Source organism: Ambystoma mexicanum, chromosome 2p (genome assembly GCF_040938575.1).
Source record: "Ambystoma mexicanum isolate Mex_15411 chromosome 2p, UKY_AmexF1_1, whole genome shotgun sequence".
Lineage (NCBI taxonomy): Eukaryota > Metazoa > Chordata > Amphibia > Caudata > Ambystomatidae > Ambystoma > Ambystoma mexicanum.
This window is the reverse complement of record NC_090923.1, coordinates 335429813-335444076: the sequence shown is the minus strand read 5'-3', so window position 1 is coordinate 335444076 and position 14264 is coordinate 335429813. Positions and strand designations below refer to the sequence as shown.

The 14264-nt window shown below is 51.0% G+C and overlaps 1 protein-coding gene across 3 annotated transcripts in view; it reads left to right on the top strand.

Moving 5' to 3' along the window:
* Nucleotides 1–14264, top strand: part of TASOR (transcription activation suppressor) — a 1979545-nt gene that overhangs the window by 546012 nt on the left and 1419269 nt on the right. The gene's annotated exons all lie outside the window — the stretch shown is intronic.

Here is a 14264-nt window from a genome sequence, read left to right as displayed (position 1 = left end):
GTAATTGCATTTCTCCAGCATTGGATCTTTCATGGATTCACATGCTTAGAATATTCCCCGTCGTCAGGCTGGGAATCCTCGGTAAGTTATATAGACATTTTCCATAGGAAAAATTCCGACACTTTTGTGTCCGATCTACGTCGTTTTGGGCGGCGCACGCCGGCGCCACTAGGACGTAGAGGTATATATAGCTCCGACCCCGCGGCTCCCTCCGATTTCAACCGTCTTCCAAAGTGGTGGGATTACCTCGGGTATCTGCTATTTGGTTAGGTTGTACTTTCTACTTCTGCGACTGTTTGTTCTTCTCAAGAGTGTTTGGAAAGGCGTTGTTTCGTCCGTGTGCTACATGCGGTCTTAAGAAGGTGTACGAAGGGGATGGTCATATGGACTGCATTTACTGCCTTCATCCTCACCACACGGCGGACACTTGTGAAATCTGTCAGGGTTTCTCCCAGAAAACTCTCAAAGATCGAAAAAGACGCCTGTCGATTGGCTCAATGACTGGGCGGGTGCGTACCCGGCATCGGGGGTGGGCTCCATGGCCTCAAGTACGTCGGAACCCCCGACGAAGAAGGGACGTGCTGCCGAAAAACGACCCTCGGAGAAACATTCGAAGGCCTCCTCTTCACACAAGACGCCGTCTTCTTCCTCCTCATCTAAAAAGGAGAGAAAAGAACCATCGAAATCCTCCTCAGGAGACCGTCATAAGTCTACCTTGAGTCGAGAGGCTGCGGCCAGCAAGTCGGCCCCAAAAGCAGTGGGAACACCTCAAGGCCCTGCGCCACTGGCTTCGTCGGCGACCCGCTCGTCGACGCCTGCGTCATCGGCGGCTCCTCCCACATTTCAGACTGCAGCGGTAGGAAACATATCGTCGACGGTGGTCCCGTCGATGGGATGGCAACCGGAGGTTTTCGATCCCGTTCCACCGGAGGCCCTGCTTCAACCAGAGGCGACTTTCTCCATCTCGTCGGCTGACGAGGAACGCGACACGGTCGCGCGCCCAACCGATCTGGGGCTGCAGCTGACCAGCGCAATGTCACTCTTGGGTGGGGGTACCATCCCTACAACCTCGTCATTACTGAACCCCCAGGCTGTTCTGTCCTTGGAGGTGCTAAATACGCTACAGAAGCTATTACAGCGTTTGGACACACAAATACCGCAGCCTAGGGCTCCGGCACGGCTACAGTCTACGCCATTCATCGACGAGCCGGGCCCGGCACCTCGCTCGACGACCAGGATTACGGCCGCTTCCCACGCGGCGGAAGATTGCCCTATCCCACAAGAAGGAGAACTACAGGACCCTGACCGTGAAGGATCAGGTTCAGACATCTCACTGTCCCCCTCAAGGGACCCAACTTGGGACTCTGAAACAGAGATGGAAGCTCCGAGAAGCCCGGCGCAGCCATCACCACCTGACGACGTGGGTGCATTCCATGCCATGATGTGTAAGGCGTGTTCGGAGTTTGGCCTAGCCCCTGTAGAGGAGAAAAAGGATTGTTTTCTTTTTGATCATATGGGCAAGAGAAGGAAATCTATATTCGCCATCCCGATTTTGGATCATGTCTGGCAAGATGGCCTGAAGACCATGCGTCACCCGTTCTCTGAACCGGCAGTGAAAGGTCGTTTGGAGAAGAAGTTCAAGGCTCTGGAATCGACTCCCAAGTGCCTGACGTCTCAACCTTCGCCGGAGTCGGTGGTATCTGCGGCGGCGGCTAGAAAGGCCAGGTCTCAACATAAATGCACAACCCCACCAGACAACGAGGCCAGGAGACAGGACGCTTTCGGCAAGAAGGTTGCTGTCCGTCGGCACGACTACAGTTAAAGCAGCCAACTCCTTGGCGATTATGTCTAGGTATGACAGGGAAATGTGGCACCGACTGGCTCCTATCTTGGAGCATTTGTCCGAGGAACATGGAAAGTCCGCCATGTTGCTAGTACGGGAAGGAGAGGAGGCCTCCAACCATGCTATAAACATTGCCGTCGACCTAGCCGAGTCCGGTTTTAAGCAAATCAATAATGACGTAGTTCTACGTAGACAAGCCTGGCTCAAGTGCACTACATTCAGACCGGAGGTGCAATATAAAGTCTTGGATATGCCGTGTGAAGGGGAACAACTGTTCGGTGAAAAAGTTGATGAAGCCTTGAAGTGCATGAAAGAGGATACTGACACGGCGCGGTCACTCGGAGCCCTCGAGTGGTAGGAATTTTCGTTCCTTTCATTCGTTCAGAGGGGCTTCTGGTAACTCCCGGTTTGGGTCATCTAGAGACCGAGGTTTCAGCAGACCCTCCTACTCGTCCCAAGGCTACAGGCGTGCGGCCCAATCTTCTCGTAGAGGCAGAGATTACCAAACCTCCAGACGGCGGGGTGCCTACCCTTCGTCGACGAAAGATAAACAAACCAAGAACCAACAATGACATGTTTCAGGACGTCCTGGGGAGCCGAGTGACTCGTCGCATCGACGAGTGGGAGCGCATAACAGACCAATGGGTTTTGGACACGATTCATCTGGGCCACTCTCTACAGTTCAAGGGCAAGCCACCACACATTCCACCAGTGTTCTCGGCCCAGCCCCACCTTCGAATACTACTGCAGGAGGTGGCGCTTATGCTGCAGAAAGGGGCTATAGAACTGGTCCCGGTGGCAGAAAAAGGACAGGGAGTGTACTCCCGGTACTTTGTCGTCAAGAAACCAAATGGAAAATGGCGTCCCATTCTGGATCTACGAGTGCTCAACAAACTGCTCAGGAATTTAAAATTCAAAATGCTGACGCTTCAGGGGGTGATCCGATCAATACAACCCGGAGATTATTTGTCGTCGCTAGACCTTCAGGACGCATACTTCCATATCCTGATGCGTCGACGGCACAAAAGATTTCTGCGGTTCGTCGTCAGACGAACCCACTATCAGTTCAAGGTCCTCCCGTTCCGTCTAAAATCATCCCCAGGACGTTCACCAAATGTCTGGCTCCAATAGCATCCTGGTTAAGGAAGGAAGGTCACCATGTGAGGGGACTGTCTCCGGAAAGGACACAAAGCCTAGATGCCACCCTGTCCCTCCTGCAACGTTTGGGCTTCGCAGTGAACTTCGACAAGTCCTCGTTAAAGCCATCAAGGACCTTGGTCTTTTTGGGGGCAGAGTTCCACACACAGTCGGGGCTGGTGAAGCCATCCCTCAAAAGGATTCACAGACTGCAACAAAAGGCATCGGAATGGGAGGACGACACCAGAGTGTCATTACGAAGGTACATGTCCCTGCTGGGGACCATGTCGTCCTGCATACCCTTGATAGACAATTGTCACCTCTTCGTGAGGCCTCCTCAGGAATTCTTGGCGGATCGATGGGCACAGAGTCAAGGACGCTGGTCGGACAAGTTGACCATCAACGGCCAGCTCGTGCAGGCGCTTCAATGGTGGAGAATCTCCATACACCTAACGAAGGGAATGCCCCTACTGGAACCTGTGTTCCAGAAGACAGTGGTGACGGATGCTTCTCTAACTGGGTGGGGAGCTCATCTGGACTCGCAGGTTCAGGGTCGTTGGTCATTGGAAGAGTCCTCCCTCCACATCAATCTGCTAGAGTTGAGGGCGGTGCGTTGGGCCCTAAAATCCTTTCTGCCACAGATAAAGGGCTCAGTGGTGAGAATCATGACAGACAACACGACAACAATGTTTTATCTACGAAAGCAGGGAGGAACTCGCTCCAGGAGCCTGTCGACGGAAGCCCAGGAGATCTGGCATTGGGCCCTACAACACGACATACATCTGTTAGCGTTCCACTTACCAGGAGTAAAAAATGTGCAAGCGGACGCTCTGAGCAGGGAGATGAATTGTCTACAGGAATGGGACTGCACCATGTCTTTGCGGAATGGGGTCATCCGGCCCTCGATCTCTTTGCGACGAGAGACAACAAGAAATGCTCCCAATACGCGAGCAGGTGGCCACAACAAGACTCGCTAGGGGACGCGTTCTCCTTCCCGTGGACGGGCAATTTTCTGTATGCCTTCCCCCCCATTTCCTCTCATCCGTCGGACTCTGCAATGGATCCACAGATATCCTTGTCGGGTGATCCTGGTGGCCCCGTATTGGGCCAGACAAGTGTGGTTCTCCGATCTACTTCACCTCTCAGCAGCAGAACCAATGAGGTTCCAGAAGATCCCCAACCTTCTGTCTCAGGAGAAAGGGGTCGTTTGGCATCACGACCCGGACAGCCTCAGTCTGACGGCCTAGCTCCTGATTTCTCCGAGTTTGACGCGTTAGCGACTCCAGCGGATTGTCGTCGCATTTTGCAAGCTGCAAGGGCACCTTCCACAAACACTTCATACACATACAAATGGAAAAGGTTCTGCATATGGTGCGCAGGTCAACCAGGTCTGGTCCCGCGGGCGATCACACCGGAACAACTCCTACCATACATGTTGCTCCTGGCAAAAAACGGTTTATCTGTTTCATCCATAAAGGTGCATCTAGCTGCCATCTCGAGATTTACTCGGAAGAGACACTCCACTCCATTGTTCAGTGACCGCCTAGTTAAACACTTCCTTAAAGGGTTGTTTCGAACCTTTCCTCCCACAAAGAAGTTTCCTCCGATCTGGAGTCTGAACCTGGTCCTGGCAGCCCTGATGAAACCCCCTTTTGAACGAATGTCGTCGACATCATTAAAATTTTTGTCTTGGAAATTGGCTTTCCTGGTGGCCATTACTTCTGCTCGACGCCTGTCAGAAATACAAGCTCTAGTGATCGACCCTCCCTATTTGAGGTTTTTCAGTAATAAAGTTGTGCTGGCCACTAACCCGCATTTCATACCTAAAGTGCCTTCCATGTTCCATAAACACGCTTCTATAGTGTTGCCTACATTCTTTCCAACACCGTCTTCAGTGGCAGAGAAGACTCTCCATACATTGGACGTGAAAAGAGCTTTAAAATTTTATCTCCATCGCACTCAAAGCTTCAGAGACACGATACAACTCTTCGTAGCTTATGGTCCTGCGGCTAAGAGTAAAGCGATTTCAAAACAAGGACTATCCAGATGGGTGTCTTCGGCCATTTCTTATTGTCATTCCAAGGCCGGAAAGCCGCTAGAAAAGCGTCCAAGGGCCCATTCGACGAGATCTACATCGTCGTCGACGGCTTTGTGGTCCGGAATTCCGCTGGGGGATATCTGCCAGGTGGCTTCCTGGTCGGTACCACACACGTTTACCCGACATTACTGTCTCGCACAGCAACATGCTGAGGATACACAGATGGGGCGGGCAGTACTACGTCACCTGTTCCAATAAGGTAAGCCCCAAGTGGGGTTACATCCTTCGGCATCTATGCTTTAAAGTGTTGTGTCTTTCACAGTTAACATGCTATAATGTAATGTGTTGCCATAGTAAATGGGCATTGTGATTATTGTGATGTTGATTTGCAAACACGCCTCCAATGCGGGGGATACTGCTATACAATCTATTCACATGCGCCCGCCGGCCTCCCCTGAGCATGCAAACCAGAGATCTCCCCCCCATACTACTTTGGGGGCTGAAATCTGAGGGAGCCGCGGGGGCAGAGCTATATATACACCTCTATGTCCTAGATGCGCCGGCGTGCGCGGCCCAAAACGACATAGATAGGATACAAAAGTGTCGGAATTTTTCCTATGGAAAATGTCTTTCTGATGTTTGTTAATCTGCTTAGAATCACATGCTGTGCATAGGTCCGACATCCAGTGGTCACTGCGGAGTATTGCATTTTGTTTTTCGTAGTCGAAAAGGGGACGTCGACAAGGCGTGTCTGTAACACTATCCCTATAGTGACGTGCGTTGTACCCACAATCCCTCACGCGTCGAGGTCCCTCAGATTGTTTTTTTCCGCCCAGCTTATGGTCGCCTTACGCGGAGCTCCTAGAGAGACATTGCTAAACAATTACTACGGACCTCGGTCCTTAATATATACTTATTGTTAAAAGATCCCTCCCCTCGACGTTAGCTGTGAAGCTGTTTCTCCGCCGAGCAAGTTTTCGACGGAGGAGAAGAGACGGAGGAGATTCTTCGGCGCTGCCGAACACGTGGCCAGGCCTCGCCGGCCAACATACAGTAGGGAGAGTGGGGGTTTCCAACTTTTACCTTCTCGTCGAGAATGTCTTTCTTTCTCCCCTATCTTTCCCTTGGGGTTGTTATCACCAGTTTTTATTGCCTCAGCTATGCAGAGGACACCATTTAAGTTTTGCCCACGCTGTAGGGGCAAATATACTTGGAAGGACAAACACAAGCTCTGTAATCGTTGCTTGCCCCTCGATCATAAAGAGGACAGCTGCGCGGCCTGTAAGCTCTTGAAACCAAGAACTCTTAAAGAACGGAAAGTTAAGAGGTGGGCGGACTTCGCGATGTCGAAGTCAGTTTCCTCACCCGCCGCCGCTGTTACAGAAAGTGACGAGGAGGGTGATAACTCGACGTCAGTTACGGAAGTCATTAACCCCCAGAAGGAGCGCTCGCGCTCCTCGACGTGCGTCCCCGGCCCCGACGGGCTCAGCTCACGCCCTGCTTATGGGGATGAACACCCCGGCGACAAGGACGCACACAGACCCCAAAGGCCTAAGCACACAACCCAGGGCTCTTCTTCGTCCAGGACGAAGGATCCACCAGCGCCGAAGGGGGCGCAGGGCACTCCGGCGTCGACCTCAGACCGCAAGGGTCTCAAGCCCCACCCGCAAACGCAGCCGCGACCAGCGATTGGGCTTTTATCTAATACGGGCGCTTCCTCAAAAACATCCGACGTAACGCTCCATAGAGCGGCCGTCGAAAAACAACGCGCAACGCAGGCAACGCCGACTCCAGAACCCTCGACTGACGAACTCGTCGAGAGTCTGGCGAGAATTGTTTCCGAGGACAAACGTAAGCGGACGACGAAACAAACGTCGAATGCCGCACCCAAGGATATAGAAACGCCGAAAAAGCACAAGAGTAGCCAGGAACTGCCCCATCCATCTAAAGGCACTTCCGAACTACCGGAGGGCTTTTCTGAGGGCGACGGAAACCTTTCGTCGACGTTGTGGGAGCGTTCGAAGCGTTTCGAAGGTGAAAACACTGATTTCCCCCCTCTAGACTATTCAGGGGTTCCCCATGAGACCCTGGAAAGACTCCATTCTTGTATGGAACCCACACCCAAAAGACCAAGAGAATGGACCCAGGATGACCCTAGGGTCAAGATTCCTAGGCTGTTTCCCCCTTCTACAGATGCATATGACCTCACTGAAGAGGAGCAATACCTCCAGGAAGATGAGGAGTGTTTAGGTGGAGAGGAAGAACTTGAGGAGGAGAGGTTTGAGGAAGACCCTTACACTAGCGCAGGAGCTTTTGAAGAAGATACAGCTACCTCACAGCCCTGGCACTCCCCATCAGTGCACTCAGACCCTGATGTCTTTCATCCTTCTCCTCCCAAGGACTCACCTATTGGGAACACCTCCCCCATAGATGACCAGCCTTCACTTAATGCACTATTGCGCAAGGCAGCAGCACATTTTGAAATAGACACAGGGGAAACCCTTCCGGACATAGACTTTGTAGAAAAGGTGGAAAATGTCTATATAACTTACCGAGGATTCCCAGCCTGACGACGGGGAATATTCTAAGCATGTGAATCCATGAAAGATACCAATGCTGGAGAAATGGGGTTACAGGTAAGAAACTATTCCCTTATATATCACTAGTACACTTTGTAGATTCTGAGGTAGGCAGAAAGGAAAGGTTAGAGGAAGGAAAAAGGTTATACAGGTTCTCGCAGCATGTGAGCACTTTAAATCTTCCAATGAAGTCTAGATAACCTTTCAGAGCAATATTAGTTTAAAACCAATGCGTCACCTATGAGGGACTTTAAGTATCGAAGTCAAATGGAATAGAAGAGTTTGCAGGGAGCCAGGACAGCCAAAGTCTATGGAGTGGAGGAACTTCTTAGATAGTAAAAGTCTTGCACAAAGTTTGTTGATGAAAAATCACTAGGGTTACACTAGGTGAAGGTTTGCGCTGGAATCAAAAGCAGCTAACGCAAGTCTCAACTGAGAAGAACAAGCTACAGACACTGAGGTAAGTACCCCAAGTCAGAACATTACCTTTGGTTAGAAGAAGTGTGGTCCAGCTGGCTTCTGTCTTGTTGCAGCGATGCAGATTCTGTGTTCCTGGTCCTTAGTCGAGGGGACAAGAGGGAGGACGTCTGGGGCAATTTGAAGTTCAGCGACAGCTACATGCTCTTTTCGGATCAGCAGCACTTTGCGGTTTCAGCGCTCGGTAAACAGCACCACTGCGAATCTTGGATACCAGTTGGGCTTCCTTCACTCTGAGTCCTGCACTCTGGTGAGGCGACTCGAGCTCTGGTCATCCTGCTTCTGGAGGGTCCTGGGGAGACTCCTGGAGCTTTTGGTCCGATCACAGACGTTGCGCTTGACTACGGATTTCTCGACCCCTGGCGATCTCGGTCCTTCAGCAGCAAAGAAGTACAGCCAGTCGGGAAAGGTGGTCCAGTGGAGTTCGTCTCAGGGTTAGTTAGTCCCACTAACCCAAGGGAAGAGGTCCCTTCTGGAACTTCTCTTGGCGATTACAAAAAGAAGTTTCAGCACAGCAGAAGGGCTTCACCGGGCAGTTCAGCGGCCCAGGAGCAATCAGCATGCTTCGTTCAATGTTTCTTTATTAGGCTGTTCTTCCCAGTGGTCCACTCTGTCTTCAGTCCAAGAACCCTCGCCTTTTAAGCAGGTTTCTCCCATTCATGCACAGCCTAGCTGTCACTCAAACAGCAGGGTGGCTGTCCTAAAAGGACAGCCAGACAGCCAATCAGGACTGGGTGCATTCAGGCATGCCTAAAGACAAAGGACAGGGGAGTTTCGGGAACTTCCCTCACTTCCTGCCCTTCCAGACACACTAGAACCAAGGACGTGTTTCAGTACTGAAGGCCGCCAAAAGCAAAACAAAGGGCTCAAAGCTGGTTTGGCGCACAGAGTAAAACCCAAGAAAGACTTCACAAACGGAAAATGGCGATAAAAGACGACCAGGGCCATTTTGACAAAATGGTCACACATGGGTGCTATACTACAGCTGAGGATTCAGCCTGTGGTAGACCAGCACAATGGTAGGAAAAATAAACAACTGCCACCAGCCATTTAAAGTAGTGAGGGTAACATAACATTTTGTACTTGAGTGGGTAGGAAAACGGGCTACTAAGTAACCCCCCTGCACTCCACATAATGTGGTATGTGGTGTGTGCTGGACCTACTAAGAGAAAAGGTAATTAAAGTCAATTTCACTTTACTATTCTCGGGAACAGTAGTTCACACAAGAAAAGGTATTTAAACCTTATGAGAAATCTATAGGATTTCTTTGTGACACTGCACTGAGGATGCTGTGTGTCACCATACAAAAAGTGGAAGCCTATGGAGTTTGTCAGTCTCCAAAAACAAAGGAAACACATAATCCAAATCGGATCAAAACACATGAGTGAGAAAAAGGATTCGCTCACTCCTCGGTTAAAAGTAAAAAGTCCTAAAGTCCAACAAAAGAGCTGGGGGTCTCTAAGGTTCAAGGGAATTAGCACAGAAATGAGAATTCTTCCTAACATCCACCACCACAGTGATGGAGTTCCTTCGGGCACTGGCCTTGTCAGGCCTTCAGGTTACCACAGACAAAGGGTATTTGGAGACCCTGTCTGTGTTCAAGAGGTCCCCAGACCAAGGTTCCTTCTTTACTATTCCGGTCGTGGCCCAATTCCTGACGGGCCTTCCCAATACGTTTCTGCCAACTCCTTTTGTCGTCCCAGATTAAGATCTTAATCTGGTTTTGGCCTACTTGATGGTGACTCCGTTTGAGCCCATGCAATCACATCTGCCAGGAGATTTATTGAGCTGCAAGCCTCCTTTTATAAGGTTAATTTGTGAGAAAGTCTCTCAAATTCAGGCCTGGGTTCCTTCCTAAGGTGGTATCAGAGTTTCACCTGTCCCAATCTCTCAATTTGCCTGTCTTTTACCCTCCTCTACATCCCTCGAAAGAGGAAGAGCGGTTCCACCGCCTTGACCCCAAGATGACGTTAAGCTTCTATGTTGCTATCACATCCGAGTTTTGGAAATCGGACCAGTTGTTCTTGACCCATTCTTTGTTTCAAAAAGGTCTTGCCATAACCAAACATACCCTGTCACATTGGATTATTTTGTGCATATCCGAGTGTTAACAATCGGCTGGCAGGGCATTTCTAGTGGGGATCAGGGCTCACTCAACCAGAGGGGTTTCGGGCCTCTACTGCCCTCCAAAGAGAGGTTCCTGTTGGAGACATATGTCGGGCAGCCACTTGGTCATTCCTACATACATTCACCAAGCACTATGCCTTGGATGTTTCATGGGGAGCTGATGCACAGTTTGGTAGGGCGGTTCTAAAGAATCTGCTTGTTTAAAATGTTCTGCCCTCCTCTGTTATTCTAACTGCTCGTGGAGTCTATCAAGATGAGGAATCTGTTGGAGAAAAGCAATCTATTGAAGGAGAAATTACTCACCGTAATGATCTTTCTATGGATTCTTGATCACGCAGATTCCTCATCGACCCTCCCATCCATCCCCCGCTCACAGTTCTGTGCCATGTCGCTTCTGGCTCTTAGATGACCACTTCTGTCTCATTCAACAAAAAAAAATGTTTTCAATCATTGTTGTGTGAGATCACCCTGTTGGGATGTATCCTTACGTTTTTTTAACGGCCGATTAGCCGCCTCCTGTGGTTTCTCCTTCTACAGCATTCATGCCCGAGCGGAACAAAGGGATGAACTGAAGCAAAACAATCAGAGGGACCTTGACGCGCGAAGGACCATGGGTACAGTGGACATCACACTAGGGATAGGGTAACTGGCACGTCCTGTCTACTTCGCTTTTTTTTTAGTTTCGAAAACGACAACTGTAATACTCTGCAGCTTCCACTAGATGTCGGCCTATGCATAGCACGTGAATCTGAGCAGATGAAAAGCATCAAATACGATTACGGTGTGTAATGTATCATATATATATATATATATATATATATATATATTTCTGAGGCTTGTGGAATCTGCTTAGATCACATGCTGTGCATAGGCCGACATCTAGTGGAAGCTGCGGAGTATTACAGTTTGTTTTTCGAAACTCGAAAATGGGCGTCGACACAGGCGTGCCAGTAATACTATCCCTAGTGTGACGTCCACTGTACCCAAGATCCCTCACGCGTCTAGGATCCTCAGATTGTTTTTTTCCGCCATACTGGTCGGAAGCATCTTGCGGAGTCCCCTGGCCTTAGCCTTACTTTTGCTAATTATTGAAGTTTAAAATTATTTACTGACATCCTTCCCCACCCCAACGTCGACCCTCGACACTCGACGACGGCTGGAGAAGACATCGACCGTCGGCTGCTGCACGACGGATCTGGGCCTCGGAAGGCCGCTGGCCTCGGCCCGGGCCTAGTAGGCCGCTGGCCTCGGCCCTGCAAGTAGGGAGAGTGGGGGGTGGTACATACTCTTCACTCTTGGTATATAGGTACACCTTATATATTTCCAACACTTACCAGCCCGCTGCCTCAAGGTGCGTATGGAGGGTACCCCTTTCCAATTCTGCCCCAAGTGCAACCGCAAATACCCTTGGGTCGACAGGCACGCCACGTGCAATCTCTGCTTGCCGAGGGACCACCCCGAAGCGAACTGCAGAGCGTGTAGTAGGTTTAAGCCTAAGACACTTAAGGACCGTTCGACAAAGCGTTGGGCCCACCACGCCAGGCAGGCGGCCATGGCAGCGGAGGGCGCCTTCAGCGATGGCAGCGACGCCGTACTTTCGGACGGCGAGGGCATTACGGCGTCGAAAGACTGCCGAGCGCAGGTCCCCGACCTCGGAAGGTTGTCCGGCAGGGCGGCTATGGGGAAGACCCCCGGCGACGCAAGCGCCACACACCCTACACACACTAAGCACACTAAGTCCAACCGAACCTCGACGACGTCGACTTCTCGGAAAGAGGCACAGATAGAACGGTCCAACTCGGTGTCCTCTGGGCGCTCTCGATCGAGATCGCCTCATGACGCAAGGCAATCATCCACTCTTGCCAAGAGTGCCTCGCTCCCTAGATTAACGGAAGTTCGATCGTCGGAAGACGAAGACGACTTCCACCCCCAGGCCGCGCTCCAGGAGACCGAGGCCGCAGTTAACACCAGCGAGGCCCCACGCTCGAAACACACAGATACCTCTCCCGACCCTCGACGCCAGCCGTCGAAAGTCTCTGGGGCCTCCAAGGGGCAGGGAAAACATTTTTCCACGCACGGGGAGGGGGGGAAACAGCGGAAAGCACAGCCTTCCACTCCTGTAAGACCATCCTTCCACCCTAAGCAGACAGACAAACACAAATCTACTGGGACATCAACATCCAGCAAGGGTACCCTTGATAAGTCCTCTAAGTTGCCTACTAAAGTCATACCCTGTTCCAAAGAATGGTCCAGTGAAGACATAGACAGGGTCATGTCAAGGATGTCTTCCTTAGCTGATTTTTATGACAAAAACCCAGAACATTTCCTTTCGTATGACCCTCAAGGGGCCACACCCTCAGGCTCCTCTGATCCTATCCCCCTAAGTAAAAAGGCCCGGTTCGAAAGACCTGAACCCTTCGAGGTACAGCCTTACTCTACTCCATACTCTACTCCACACCCCAGATACCAAGGACAGCCTTTCCCTGAAGGGGACCAGGAGTTTAACATTATGGAGGAACAAACCGGGACTGAATACTATGCGGATGATGAGGACCTGGAGGAGGTAGAAGATGAGCAGGAAATTTACAGAGTAGATTCCCCGGTAAAGAGCGAAGCCCCAGTTACCGACTCGCCAGTTGATAACCAGCCCCTCCTTAATGAAGTTCTCGCTCGCGCAGCAGAACATTTTCACATCGACACCCACGGTGTACAGGAGGAAAGGGACTTCGCAGAAGAGTTGGTGGGAGAGAGGAGGCCGGTCGCTCAGACCATCCCTATCCTTAAATCCATCCAACGTAGAATAGATCCATCCCTGGTGAATCCTAACCTCACCAGAGCCGTCAACCCCAGAGTCGAAAAACTTTTTCGGGCAGCCCAGTCTGACCCTCTTTATATAAGAGGACATCTGAAACCAGACTCCCTAGTGGTTACCAACACTCGGAAGAGGGCTGGGACACCCTTATCGTCGTCAGAAGCTCCTCCCGACAAGGAGAGCAAAAAACTGTATGGGTTTGGCAGGAAGGTAGCCTCAACGTCCGCCTACCAAGCAAGGATTGCAAACTCCACCACCCTGTTGGCAAGTTACAACTGCCATCAATGGGAAGAGGTCGCGGCGCTCATAGCCTCTGCTCCTGAACCGTTAAAGGGCCAGTTGGCTCGGATCTCGGCAGAAGGGAGAGCCGTGTCTGGTTGCATATTAAAAGCAACTTTCGACGCCGCGGACAACGCAGGAAGATTGATAGCGGAAGGTACTGTTATCAAGAGACATGCGTGGTTACGGCAGTCGGGGTTCAAAACAGAAACCCAGGCTTCATTAATAGACAAGCCGGTGGAACCCGATCTATTGTTTGGGAAAGCGGTCGAAGACGCACTTAAGAATGCCAAGGACGAATACGAGACTCTCAAATCCCTTGGCCAGCTTACCAACAAACCCCCTAACGAGAGGGGGAACAGTAATTTTCGTCGCCCACGCGGCCAAAATTCACAAAGAGGCAACTATGCCCAAGGACACGGTACACAATGGAACAACAACCAGCAGTCTACCCAAAGTTACGGCAGGGGTAACAAGAGAGGTCGTGGAAGAGGCAGAGGCAGCCCCAACAAGGGAGGTGGCACGCCTCCACCAAAGCAGTGACGCTCAGTTCAGGGTCCCTTCTCACGCAACCCCAATAGGGGGACGCATTTCGAACTTCACCCAGGCTTGGGAAGGGATCACCTCAGACAGATGGGTGCTGTCAACAGTGTCCACAGGATATTGTATAGAATTACTGCAGCGTCCCCAGAACCACCCTCCACGACAAAGAATACACTCCTTAGAACATCAGAAGATCCTTCTCGAGGAGATCGCCATTCTGCTAGAAAAGGACGCGATAGAACTCGTCCCAGGACACCAGGTAAACAAGGGTATCTATTCAACTTACTTCCTTGTGCCAAAGAAAGATTTGACAATGCGCCCAGTATTGGACTTACGGCCTGCCAACAAGTATGTCAAGCCCCAAAAATTCCGTATGACCACGCTACAAGAGGTAATCCCCCTCCTAAAAAAGGGGGATTACATGGCAAC